The sequence below is a fragment of the Marmota flaviventris genome, chromosome 2, assembly GCF_047511675.1.
Source record: "Marmota flaviventris isolate mMarFla1 chromosome 2, mMarFla1.hap1, whole genome shotgun sequence".
Classification (NCBI taxonomy): domain Eukaryota; kingdom Metazoa; phylum Chordata; class Mammalia; order Rodentia; family Sciuridae; genus Marmota; species Marmota flaviventris.
Genome location: NC_092499.1, coordinates 106,264,766 through 106,278,608, shown reverse-complemented (window position 1 = coordinate 106,278,608; position 13,843 = coordinate 106,264,766). Strand labels below are relative to the sequence as shown.

The following is a 13,843-nucleotide window of genomic DNA, read 5'->3' as shown; positions in this document are numbered from 1 at the left end:
TTTGCAATGGAAATGAACGGGGAACCGAATAATAGCTGGGATTTGTGCCCAAAGTCACTTTCCAGGGGCCTATCTAAGGCACATTCAGTCTGATTATGAACCTCTTTGAAACTATTCCCATCCCTCACTATGTGATTTAAATAAGCTACTTGGATTTTCTTATTTATTTATTTTTCCTTTTTTATTTTTTGAGACAGGGTCTCACTAAGTTGCTTAGAGCCTCACCTAAATTGCTGAGGCTAGCCTCACATTTGCAATCCTCCCACCTCAGCTTCCCAAGCTGCTGGGAATACAGGCGTGCACCACTGCACCTGGCTTTACTTGGCTTTTCTGGCTCTCGGTTTCCTCAGTGTGTAGCAACCGCAACCTTAATTCTGAATCTAAAAGGCCAGAAGTGTCAGTTCAGATGTTCGGTGGTCCTGTGCCTGCCTCTTGGTCCAGAATCAACATGTTAGAACCATAGATCAAGAGTCCTTATTTGGCAGCAGAGTTCACCAGGGATGGAAGGAAGAAGCCAAAGACTGGCAGCAAGGAAGCAGCTGCAAGACACTGCCCTGGTCCACATGGAGATGCTGGAGTCAAATAAATCGATGATGCTGGGGATAAGAAGAGGAAGGGCTGCGAGAGATAGGAAGGATGTAAAAACAGCACAGAGAGAGATCTAGGAAGACTTGGAAGCCAAATGTGAAAGCTAAAAGGCTTCTCGCCCAGAGTTCACATTGGTGACCCTTCAGTCATATCAGACTAGAAAGGAAAAGTCACTCGAGCTAAACTGTAACTTTCCCCCAAATTAAAAACATGACTCTGCAAATACACATTGACCATGTCGAAAATTTACTCAACTCACTAATTGATGAGAGAGGCATTAAGATGGTAAGGCTGGTTCAAAGACCATGCTGAGAAACTAAATAATTATAGATATTTATCAAGGAATGTTAGAATAAAGTTCCTGGGTCAGGTACAAAACTGTTTAATGCCCTTTGGGGTGATACAAAACCATAAGGTTTGTGGATCTCTCTTCTACTGGACAGAAATTATTTGCATCTCTACCAAATGAGATCTGCAAGTTAACAAGCAACTTGATTGCATATGAGCTCTTTATTATTAAAGAGCCAACAGGGAAGTCCAACAGGTACACACTTCTAGAGTGGTGTTTCTCAGCCAGGGGTGATTTGGCCTCTCTGAAGTACTCTGGTATTGTATGGACATATGTTAGGTCACAAAATGAGATTGGAGGGGCATCTACTGGCACATAGGGGATGTAGGCCCTGAGTGCTGTTAAACATCTTGCGATACCCAGGACAGTCCTCATGACAAAGAATTATCTGGCCCAACTGTCACCAGTAAGGAGGTTGAGAAGCTCTGTCTGCCTTAAACAGTTGAGTGACCCTTGAGTGGCTGTTAAAGAATGTCCTCTTATGGTACTACACATGCTGCCCACTGTTTTTATTATTTCTATCTTTTAAGTAATTTTTCTTAATAGACACACACATACATATGTACATATGTATCATACTTTAAATATGTGCAGTTTACTAAATAACAATTATACTTCATTAAAGACATTTTTTTAAAAAGAATTATGAGTCATTAACAGAACTGGAGAAAGAAAACGTGGTATACAATGGGACAGAATTCAGCCTTAAAAAGGAAGGAAATTCTGAAACATGCTGCAACACACATGGGTCTTGAGGGATTATATTAGATGAAATTAATCAGTGATAAAGGACAAATATTGTATGATTCCACTCTGGAAATCTAAAGTAGTGAAGTTCATAGAGAAAGTGGAATGGTGGTTACCAGGATGAGAGGGAAGAAAGAACAGGGGTTAGTTACTGTTTAAAGACATAGAGATCTAGTTTGAGATAATGGCAAAGTGTGGGGATGGATAGAGGTGACAGTCACCTGACAGTGCAAATGTATTTAATGTTTGTATTGAACTATACACTTAAAATGGGTAAAATGGTAAATTTATTCAACTGTATAGGTCTGATCCCTAAAATGCATGTGACTCAGTTGATGGGATAATCTGAACAGTGATGTCCATGGTCACAGTATAGATAAGCAGTAAAAGCTGCATCAGGACACCAGCAAGGACTATGGGGATCACCAGATGCCATCGGTGCTAAGAGGCCTCAAACTGGATAGATGTGCGTCTTAGAACTATGATTTGTGATTCTTAAAGGTGTCATGGCTGATATATCTGGTTTGAAAGGACAGTTGACCTCCAACTATTTCAAGTCCTCCTTCAGGACCTGGTCCAGCCTTTTGCATTTAGTCTGTATTTAATTCCTTTGGGCCAAATAAATAATTAAAACCTGTTCACATTGTCAGAATAAAATCTTATGCTAAGAGTTTCTTTTTACCTGAAATGTTGAACAGTTTCCCAGTTCAGTACTAAAACCTGTTTTGGCAACTTCAGGACATACAAAAAAGGTCACATGCTTCTGGCCCTTGATGCTGATGATTAGCACTAGAAAAGTATGATGTATATTCTATTGCTTTTCCACAAAGATCCCAAATTAATAAAGATAATTCTTCGTTGTTTTCTTGCTACTCACACTTATGCTTGTCTAGGAACCATAGAAATATAAGGAGATGTTGGAGCTGCTACCAGGGAGGAAGAAACCAGACCTTCTAAATTTGCATAGTTGTTAGAGTCCTTAAGAGTAGTGAGTAGTGCGAAAGATGTCAGAATCAAAATGGAATTGCTTATGTCACTCCTAATAAAACAGCATCAAAAGGTGATGAAAGAAGGGTTCTTAATGCATGATTGCCTGATAGTAACTGTTTCAAAAGTTGGACCCACAACCTTGCACAAAGGTCACTACAACCTTGTCCAAAAGTGCTTCTAGGAGGATGTCAACCTCAGACTGCCATCACCCTTACTATTAATCCTTGTAACCAAAAATTGTTGTTTCAAGATATCTTGTACAATGTGTCTCATTTTTGCCTTTAAAAACTTCCCTTTGCCTTAATCTCTTTTACTACTACACCTACAGTTTACATAGCATGTGCATTCCTATCATCATGTTCTGTGTTCCAATTGCAATGTAATTCCCAAATGAAATTCAGTTCTGCTTTGATTTTAACCTCTGTGTTTCTTTCCATGGACAGCAAGTAGAAGAAGCAATACAAACTCTTGAGCATAATAGATCTTCAGTGATTTGGCTTAATGATTGATCCTTAATTGTTTGGCTAGCCCTGGAATCTCTTTTAAATGCATGTTGATTGTTGTTTTTTTTTTTTCAAAGAGTTCTTCTGAAGATTACCAGTTTAGAATTACAGCATTCACCTTTCTCTTCCTACTGTATGACAATGTCATTTGCCTCACCTTAAATGCCATGAAGAAAATTCTTTGCTAACTGAATTTTAGAAAATACCTTAGATCATAATGATCAATAAAGTAAGTGCTATAATTTTGATATGGTAAGAAACTGATCTATGGTGGTTGCCCAACTATCCAGTCCTGCCATGTCATTTTTTCTGTGATGTAATTCTTATCATTTTAGAATACTATAACATCCTAAATCCAGGGTCTTTTTCTCCTCATGCAAAGCCTGGTGCACGCAGAACTAGTTTTTGTCATCTCATAATTGTGCAGAGTAATAGCCGATTGTTCCTTCCTTTCACTTACAACAGCTCATGTGGCTTATGTGGCATTTCTCACATAACAGCATTACTGGAGCTGGGGTTGTGGCTCAGTGGTAGAGCGCTCGCCTAGCACGTGCGATGCCCTGGTTTCGATCCTCAACACCACATATAAATAAAATAAAGGTATTGTTCCAACTACAGCTAAAAAATAAATTTTTTAAAAAAAGAGCATTACTGATGTCCTTCAGACCAGATTCTCTTTTTTACTCTAAATATGAGAAAATCAGCATCCTTCTGGTATCATTCAGGAGCAGCTTACTTGTGTTTCCTCAACTCTGCTCTTGTAAAAGAAACCTAAAGAGATTATCTTTGCTAAAAGTAGTTAAAACAAGTCAGCCTGCAGAGGCCCAGTGGGTAACTGAAAGCAGGATAAAGCCTGGCATCTCTGCTTTCATTTTGTATCTGTCTCCTTTATTACCTTAAGAGCAATGTTAATCATTTAATGAAAGTTCATCTAAAAACTAGTAATACAAGACTTAGCAGCCCTAAATTGACCTACATATTTTATCCCCCTTTAAGACAGATATTTTCAGAGACTTTCAACTGTCAGTTTTTACAACATGCCTGACTTCTTTCAGAGCTCAAACTAGCAACTAAAAATCTTCTGTCTTTGTCCTACACCTTCTAGGAAACCAACCCATGATGAGACTGTTCCCTAAGCAGGAATTTTCCCTTTCCAGGATCACAGGTCTGAATAGCAAAAAGAAATTGCCCCTCAAGCAATAAGAACTTCTCCTAAGCCACCTCTCAGAAGCAGAACCAAGAGAATGGTCTGCTAGACCACAGTTTGACCAAGGCTGCTTAATTCTGTATAGCTCTTGGCCCCCCCACCCCAATTCCCCCTGTATTTAAAACTAAAACTCCTGTTAGCATCCTAAGACAGGGCTGAGATGCTGGATCTCACTTTGCCTTTCCAATATAGCCATATTGGTTAGTTTCCTTTTCTGCTTTTCACCATTAACTTTTCTGTTTAGACCAGTATAAAGCCAAAAGGGTGCACAAGATCAGGAACCATGGAACAAGAATGAGGCACCAAAAGGTGGTTAATTGGGGGCCTCCTGGACGAGGTTCACCGGTCGATGAAAGCGTGAGGGCCCGGAAGTAAGGGGCAGGAAAGGCAAGAACAATACTAATGAAGGAAGCTGGAGGTAGGAGGGCCCAGGCCATCTAAATTGCAGCTACCGACAGCAGGTTGGCTGAGCTGAGGGGTATTCTGTGGTTCGGTCACAGGTTGGTCAGGGCTGATGTGAGTTGACAGGCCAATGGCTTGAGCTGGCAGGACCCCATGGTGGTTGGGATCCTTTGTCATGTCAGCTTCTGATTGGCCATTCGGGTCTCAATCAGGTGGAAATTCCCCGCCCTTTGAAAGAGGTGGGGGAAGGGAAGCCTGCTGACCCAATAACCAGTTATGGTTTATCAGACTGCTAGAGTCAAGTAGTAACACTCCCAGCTCTGCTACTGGCATCCCTCCTTCTCCATTGGCCATTGCCTTCCATTTCGCTTCCTGTGAGAAGTTGGCACTTACTCTCCTGGGTGTTAGGGGGAAGGTTGATCTTGTTGTCCTCCAAGAAAGTACCCCATAACATTGTCTACATGTGTCAGACTTTATTGAAGGGGTTAGGGGAATCTCAAGGGAATTTAATATAGAGAGGATAGAACTAAGACTGTGTGAAGAAATTCAGCCCCTCACAAATGCCCCTGGTAACTTGCCTGATTCTCCCACCCACCTTATATTCCCTCTTCCCTGTCTCCAAAATACCCAGGCCCCTACCCATAGGGACTGATCTGGCCTCAGTATGTCTTGCCCTCTGCTTGCTGATTTTCTGGGATTAGAATCTGGAACCCCCAACTCAGTGTGTGTGAGGTGGGGAATGCAGGAGGCATGGCTGAGCAGGACTTTGAGTGATACCCATCGCTTTCCCCAGTCCTTCACTGTGGACTCCACAGCTAGGATTTTTCAGACACTCTGATCTTAATGGTCCGACACCAAACAGTTGAAGCAGCATACACACAGACACACACACACACACACACATTAATATTTCTCAAGGGAAAATACTAGTTCTCAGAGATAACATACCATAAATCCCAAAGGAGGAAGAGAATCAGTCTCCCAGTTGTCTCATACTTCCCCTTTATGGTATAGACAACAGATTACTCCCAATTGTCTCATACTTCCCCTTCATGGTATAGACAACAGGAGCTTAGTTTTTTATTTTGTTTCATGCTTTCAAAAAAGAGCACAGTTCAAATAAGATAATGTCCTAGCTCTTGCAAATACAGAGTCAAAATTTTTAGCCTCAAGAATGTGATTACGGCCATTTTAAAAATCTTTTTGTAGGCTTCTGTTCTGGATCCGGAGCCCAGGTGTCTGTGCTATGCAGAATCTGAAAACAAACCACAGGGAGAACGCTGAGAACCCTGAGAGCCAGGAAATGGAACTGTTAACATTTATGGATATATCCATTGATTTTACTGAAGAGGAGTGGGAATGCCTTCAGCCTGCTCAGAAAAATTTATATAGAGATGTGATGCTAGAGAACTATAGAAACTTGGCCTTCCTGGTGAAGGTAGCTGGTAGATATTTCCCAAATACACAATACTACCTTATGAAGGACAAAAGGCTGTTAATGATACTTTTCTACACTTTTTGTGATGTAGTCCTCTTGGATAATGTGGTCTCTACAAGAATTTGGATAATATTCACAAGCCATGACTCCTAATCATATCCAAGAATATTCACCAGAAAAGGGCCTAAAACATATATTTCATGAAGTGATAAGTGCAAAATATAGAAGTTGTGATCTTGACTATTTCCCACAAAAGAAAATATGGAAAACTACAAGTGAGAGTGAAGACCAGAAATCATATAAAAACTCAGGCGTTGTCCATCACCAGATAATTTATACTGGAGAGAAGCCCTACAAATATAAAGAATGTTGCAAAGCTTTTAGTAAAAAAAAAAAAAAAAAAGTCTTATTTACCACAGAGGAACTCACAATGGAGAGAAGCCCTACAAACGTAAAGATTGTGGCAAAGCTTTCGGTCAAAAATCAGACCTTATTTACCACAGCAGAACTCACACTGGAGAGAAGCCCTACAAATGTAAAGAATGTGGCAAAGCTTTTGGTCACAAATCACACCTTATTTGCCACAGCAGAACTCACACTGGAGAGAAGCCCTAGAAATGTAAAGATTGTTGCAAAGCTTTTGGTCAAAAATCACACCTTATTTACCACAGCAGAACTCACACTGGAGAGAAGCCCTACAAATATAAAGAATGTGGCAAAGGTTTTGGTCAAAAAATAGACCTTATTCACCACAGCAGAACTCACTGGAGAGAAGCCCTACAAATGTAAAGAATGTGGCAAAGCTTTTACTCAAAAAATAGGCTTTATTTGCCACATCAGAACTCACACTAGAGAGAAGCCTTACAAATGTAAAGAATGTGGCAAAGCGTTCAGTCAAAAATCACACCTTATTTGCCACAACAGAACTCACACTGGAGAGAAGCCTCACAAATGCAAGTATGTGACAAAATTTTTACTCAAATTTTACCCCTTATTTGCCACAGAAGAATTTACACTGGAGAGAAGCCTTACAATTATAAGGAATGTTGCAAAGCTTTTAGCAATAAAACAGGCCTTATTCACCACAACAGAACTCATGCTGGAGAATAGCCCTACAAATGTGAATAATGTGGAAAAGCTTTTAATAAAAAATAAAACTTTAGTCACCACAGCAAAAAAAAAAAAAAAAAAGAATGTGATTACAATTTTAACCCAGTATCTTTATTCACTATATTTTTCCCTGGGTGAGTTTTGAAGAAGGGGTTTAAAAAGACCATTTTATTATTAATGTTATTGTACTTTTAATTTAAAAGTATATATACTATTTGTTAGTCAACGTACCAGTACTTTTTAAAAATGCCTGAGATAAGCAACTTTTTAAAAGGAAAGGTTTATTTTGGCTCACAATTTTGGAGGTTTCAGTCATTGCTTTGAGCCTGTGGCAGCACATCATGACAGATGCAGAAGCAGGTGGCAGGGGAGGCCCGTTCTCATCAATGCCAGATGTGACAGAGAGAGAGAGAGACAGGTGTCCACAATCCCCTTTGAGGCCACACCCACAATGGCCTAAAACCTCCCACAAGGCCCCACCTCTTAAAGTTTCACCACCTCCCAAAAGCACCAAGCTTAGGACCAAGCCTAGGCCAAAAAACGGACCTTTAGGGAACATTCCAGTTCTAAACTATAACACTGCCCTGTTAAAATGTGAACAGAGAAAAGAGAAGTTTGAAAACTTCTATAAATACATTATATACTGTATAGTGTACAGGATATATATTTTCTATGCAACATGTAAATTACACATATATGAATCACATGTACACATTTACATATATAGTATATATTGCATATGTAGTACTATACAATATCTACTGTATATATGTGTGTGTATGTATATGTTTGTGTGTGTATGTGTGTATATTTGTGTGTATATAATTGTGTAGCTGCTCAAGAATGTAAGTCTTTTGTGGAGCTGGAGCCCAGGCCAGCAGGGCCAGTGTGACATGGAGTCGCCCTACCAACAAACACATAAAAAACAAAATCCAAGCAAGCGTAGATCAGATATGCAGCCATTTAGAACAGCTGGAGTTTTTTTCCAGCAAGAAACTCCCTAACAAAAGACAGAATGCCAAACGTCAAGTCAACTAGTTAAAGTATGATGTCCAGCACCTGCAGAATGCTCTCAAAAACTTCCAGCATGGGCACTATGCTAGGGAGCAGCAGAAAAGACAGAGGAGTCTATCTCGCACGCACCTTTACCACTAATGACTCTGACACCACCATACCAATGGACAGATCCCTGCAGTTTAACTCCTCCCTCCACACGTTCACCCCGGTATGGATGACTTCATTGGAGATGGGCACAGGATTCTAGAGGGACCAAGGGCCAAAAACTGACCTTGAAGGACTCAGAAAGAAATCCTTGACATTGTCAACATGTGGGGCTTATCTAAACAGTGACTCCACAGCTCCTTGAGAAGAGGGCTTTCCAAGACAAGTACTTCATGATGCGTGGGATGCTGCTCACCTGGGTGGTCATGTTCCTCATGGTGTCATACTTGACACAAGCCAGCCACACCCAGTGGATGGACAGTGTTCCCATGGCACCAAAGTGTGCGTGTGTGTGTGTGTGTGTGTGTGTGTGTGTGTAGTGAAACGGAAGGGACTAGAGACCTCCTTTTGAAACATATGCCTGCCTTAACTGTGAAGACCACTTGGGAGTCATTGTGATCAAACCTGCTCTGCTTTCTGTGACACCTTTGAGGGGAATCTAGTACCATGAGGCATAGTACTTAGGAAAAGAAAGAAGTCCTGGTTCTCTTACCCTCCCTCTCTCTGGGGGAGGGAAGGGATGGCTTTGGTGGCTTTGTCCACATGACTGGTACACTCCTGGAGAAGGCTTCTGCAGTGAGCCTCGCACACAGAGCTGTCCACACTGTTCACACCTTGCCATCAGTGGCCTTTGCAGCTCCTGATGGATAGGCTGGGGCAAAAACAGAAGGAGAGGGAAGAGGTTTTTCCTGTCCCCATTATACCAATTCAGGTCAATTCATATGCTCTTACTCCTGCCCTCCCCCCAAACAAATTACAAGTAGATGACCAACTGCTCATATTCCTCATCTTTTCCTGGAAGCAGCTACCTAGGAGAGCAGAGATGCTAAAGCTATTGCTGATTAGGGTAAGCTTAAGGTAGGTAAGCTTAAGCTTAAGGGTAAGGGTTGCTGAGCGTTTGTCCTTACTGAAGTTAGGCCAGTATTTTTCCTGGGAGTGTTCAATCTGGAGACTAGAGACCCAAATCACCAATTTTTTCAAGGTGTTCATAGAATGATTAGCTCTTTAAAATTCAGACACAGCTGGGCGCCTATGCCCAGGTTTGGGTGGACCTTTGCCCTTAAGAAGGTAGCAATGAGCAAAGGTTAATGATTTGTTAGTTACAGTTTCATGTCTGGTTCTGACGTCTCTTAATTCTTTGGCTTCTTCACTTCATTGGAATCTGTTGGCAACCATGTAATCAGGGTAGTCACCCTGGAAATGTTCCTGATATATAAATCCTTGTGAGACTTCAGGAACCAGAAACTATCTCATCTTCCCAGTCCTGGATGAAGACACCTAGAGTGCTGTGGAATTTATTATAAAGCTAGTCTGTCTTGAAGTCCATCTAATGGGATTATTTGCTGAAAGTACCAGAAAGACGTGGTTAGCAAAATTGTTCATCTGTTGCAGGCCCTGCCTGCCCTGCCAACCCTAGGTTTCGTAGCTTCATGGCAAGACAACATAGCACTCAGAATTCCCCAGAAAAACTAGAAACCTGGTAAATATTAACCCCACCTTTGCTTGTCCCACTTATCTTCCAACCTTTGTTCCTTGTGGCTTGAATTATCTTCTGTCTTATTTCCCCTCTACTGTATGTGTTCTGTTCCCCTCCCTTACCCGTTTTAGTAGCATTCTGGCCTCTTCAGGCACAGCTGTGGCACAACTTCCCCTTTGGAGAATTGTCTTAGTTGTCACAGACTCTTTTTTTTTTTTTTTTTTTAGCTCTGGGCATTGAACCCAGGAGTGCTTAACCGCTGAGCCACATCCTCAATCCCGCCCTTCCCCCCTTTTTTGAGACAGGGTCTCACTAAGTTGCTGAGGCTGGCCTTGAACTCAAGATCCTCCTGCTTCAGCCTCCTGAGTGACAGGGATCACAGGTACACACCACCATGCCTGGCTTTAACATGAATTTTGTGGGTACTAATTTCATACTTTTGGTCAGATGAGATATCTGTTGCTCCTACTCCTATGGGCTAAACAGGGTCCCTAGATTTCCAGGAAGGAGTAATCTGTGACCCCCAAGTACAAAGTCTTCAGACTTTGACTTTCCTTTGGGGAGGCACAGTTTGAAATCTTTACCATACTCAGCACAGAGCTTTTGGCAGGCCATAAAATGGATTATTAGGCTTCACAGATCTGGCCATCCTGTCTCCTGGGAACCTGAGGGCCCTGTCAGACAACACAGTTTGGAGAAAGCAGCTGAGCCATTTAGACTTGAACTCTGGGAGGCAGAATTCCATCCCCCACCGCCAGCCCTTAGCCCTCTGTTGACTGGAAGGGCATCTTTGTGTAGTGTATATCAGAGTGTTTCCACACTTGCCTTTATAGTGATCTCTGGCCTTGACAAACCTTTATATAACACACACACAAAGTACATAAGCCCTTTGTAATTCAAATATCAATGTGGAGTAGACTCCTAAAACGGTTGATTGCACTGATTCCTGAAAGAATAATGTGGGAACCCTAATTTCTAGGAAACCAAACTTCTCTGACAATAGCAGGAGGCTTCTGCTCAGTAAATCTCCTCAGTAAGATTTCCATGAATAGTGCTACATGCCTTGGTTTGCAGTTTCAGTGTGAGCGAGCAGTGTGCTCACTCTGGAATGCTAACCATCTGTGCTTATCTAAAGGGTAGGTTCTAATGATCAGTGTGGAGTCTGATGGCATCAGCCCATTTGATAAATTGCTTCTTTTAATTATATATATACACTCTGTTGGTTTTGTTCCTCTGAAGAACCCCAATATGGGAGTTTACAAGCACTTGCCTACTCCTCATCAATACCCCCTCTTCCTTTTTGGTTTCCCTTACTTATTCCTGGGACTTTTCACTGCCACAGCTACGCAAAAATGGTAGCCTTTTATAGCAACAGCAAAACATGAAAATAACCTACATATATATGTGTATCAGAGGAAGAGCTTAATAAAGCAGGCTACATCATTATTAAATAGTTAAACAACTTAGAATAAGCATCGTGGAAACTAATTGCATTCATAGAAATTAGAAAATAAACACCAACTATAGAGAAAAAACATTCTACAAAATTGTGCACATAGTAGGATAATGAACATGTAAATTGCATACAGCTGGGCAAGGTCTGGAAGGGATTTATGAATATTTACAAATGTGTCAGGCCCTATTCTGAAGGCTTAATCCTCATAAGAACTTTGTAAGGTCAATACTATTGTTTTCCCTGTTTGTTGTTGAGAGTCATTGAAGGCTGCACAGTGCTTAGTGGTAGAACCAGGGTGGGACCCTTGGAATCCAGTTTAAGATTTCATGTCCTTTTGTTACCATAGTTCATCTATTAAGCTAAGGAACAACACATAATTACCTCTTTTTATTTTGTTTTTCCTAGCTAGTATCTTTATTCTTTATCATCTAAGTACTTAAAACAAACAAAAAATTAAAATCAGTATGACCATTTTTTATTAGGTTGCATATATATATATATATATATATATATATATATATATATATATATATATTGTTTTACAGCCAGACCTGCTGATTAGTGTATTTTTGCTAGAAAATGTTTTCTAGTGATTATGAAAGAGCAATATTTTCATGTCCTAAAAAAGCTAGACATTTATCTTTGAGAAAACTTACTCAGCATGTGATTATTGACAAGACAATTTCAATAGATTTAGCCTGAACTATGATTCAAGTGAGAACTGATTTCAGAAGACATTTACAGATAAAATGACTTGATGCCTGTGAATGCTTCACATAACTGATACATGCAGATGTGGATGGGGTAGGATTGGCAATGGGCTGATAATTATAGAAGCTGTGTAATGGGCTCATGGAGGTTTTACTATTTTGTTCACTTTTATGCATGCTCAGAATCTTTCATGGTGAAATTTTCTAAATACATTTATGTTGAAAAGTGGTAACATCCAATGTTATTGATGCAATATTAACGTGATTGCAATCTCAAAGACTATTTCTTGGGAACCTATAATTTTATGCACCATCAAAGAGACTAGTAATAGACAAAGCTGATTATTTGTATGGTTGCATTTTTCAAAACCTGAAATGTAACTTATTCCAAGTGAAATTTTAATAATACAGGTTTAAACTATCAAAATATAAATTTCAAAAAGTTTAAAACCTGACACATAAGATCACGGTGAACATTAATCAAAGGTATATTTAATTCATTAATAAGGGAACCACCATCAGGATATGAAAGCTGATTTCAAAGAAGATGGAAGAGATTGATAAATACATAGTTTTTTTAAAGACTGCTAAATAAGACTGCTGGCTAATGGTATAATGGTAAATAAACTAAGATTTCAAGTTATTTTTTAACAGATAGAAATCATTTTCATCTATTTGGTACAAAAAATTCTCCAATTAACATTAGCTTTGTGGAGTCTGGAACCTAATCAATCATAAATAGTAGGTTAAACAAAATTATATCTCTTAGAATCAAATGACTTAGCAAGTATGTTGAACAATATTTTTTATGCCTAAAACGGTTTTCGAAGTGGCACATAGCAATTTATGGCTTGCTTTCCAAGATTTGTATGCTTTTTTCTTAGCAGAGACTTGCTCCCCAACAACCATGAAACACGAGGGGGTTTTTTTGTATTTCAAGTCTCAACCAAAATATTATATGTTGAATCCTATGTTTTATTAGGTACAATTGGCAAGGATCTGTCAAATGCTTCTTTGTACACTGGGTTCTAGGTTACAAGAATACGGAAAGCATTTCCTTGACCAGCCTGAAGGCCAGAACATAGACACACCCCACCTGCAGAGTTCCAGCATGCAGGCCAGTTGATGTCTTTAGCCTTGGTTTCTTCATCTATAATGTGAGGATAATTTCCATCTTTCCTTCCTTGTAGGTTTGTTCTCTTGCTCATTTAAGTCAAAATGCATGAAAACACTTTGAAACAACACTGGCATATTAGTAAAAATTCATGTCATTACTACCACCATTCAATATCAGTATGGCCTGGAGTCTAGTCAATCTAGACTTATCCCCACAGCAAATATCAAGATTGGACTTAGGGTTCCCTTTTTCCAAAAAGTCTTACTTCAGTTGCAGAATTTGGTGGAGAGGTTTTTATTGTTACCTTCACTTCTCATATGTAACCTGTTTTTGAGGCTGTACAAATCATAAAGTAAAAATGAAGTCATAGTAACAGAATACTTTAGAAGCCTACCTCTGACTCCAGTCCCCACATACATGTGGAGCAGGACCCACTTCTCTCTGTCCTGTAAAGCTTTCCTATCAGTTTCTCCTCAGTTCCCTGAGGTACCATATTCTCCTGACCTCAATGGCTCTTTTTACCTCTTC

At 40.0% G+C, this 13,843-nt stretch overlaps 1 pseudogene; it reads left to right on the top strand.

Moving 5' to 3' along the window:
* The first annotated feature begins 4,678 nt into the window (after nucleotides 1-4,678).
* LOC139704627 (Golgi SNAP receptor complex member 2 pseudogene) lies at nucleotides 4,679-13,324 on the top strand (annotated as a pseudogene).
* Nucleotides 13,325-13,843: the final 519 nt, after the last annotated feature.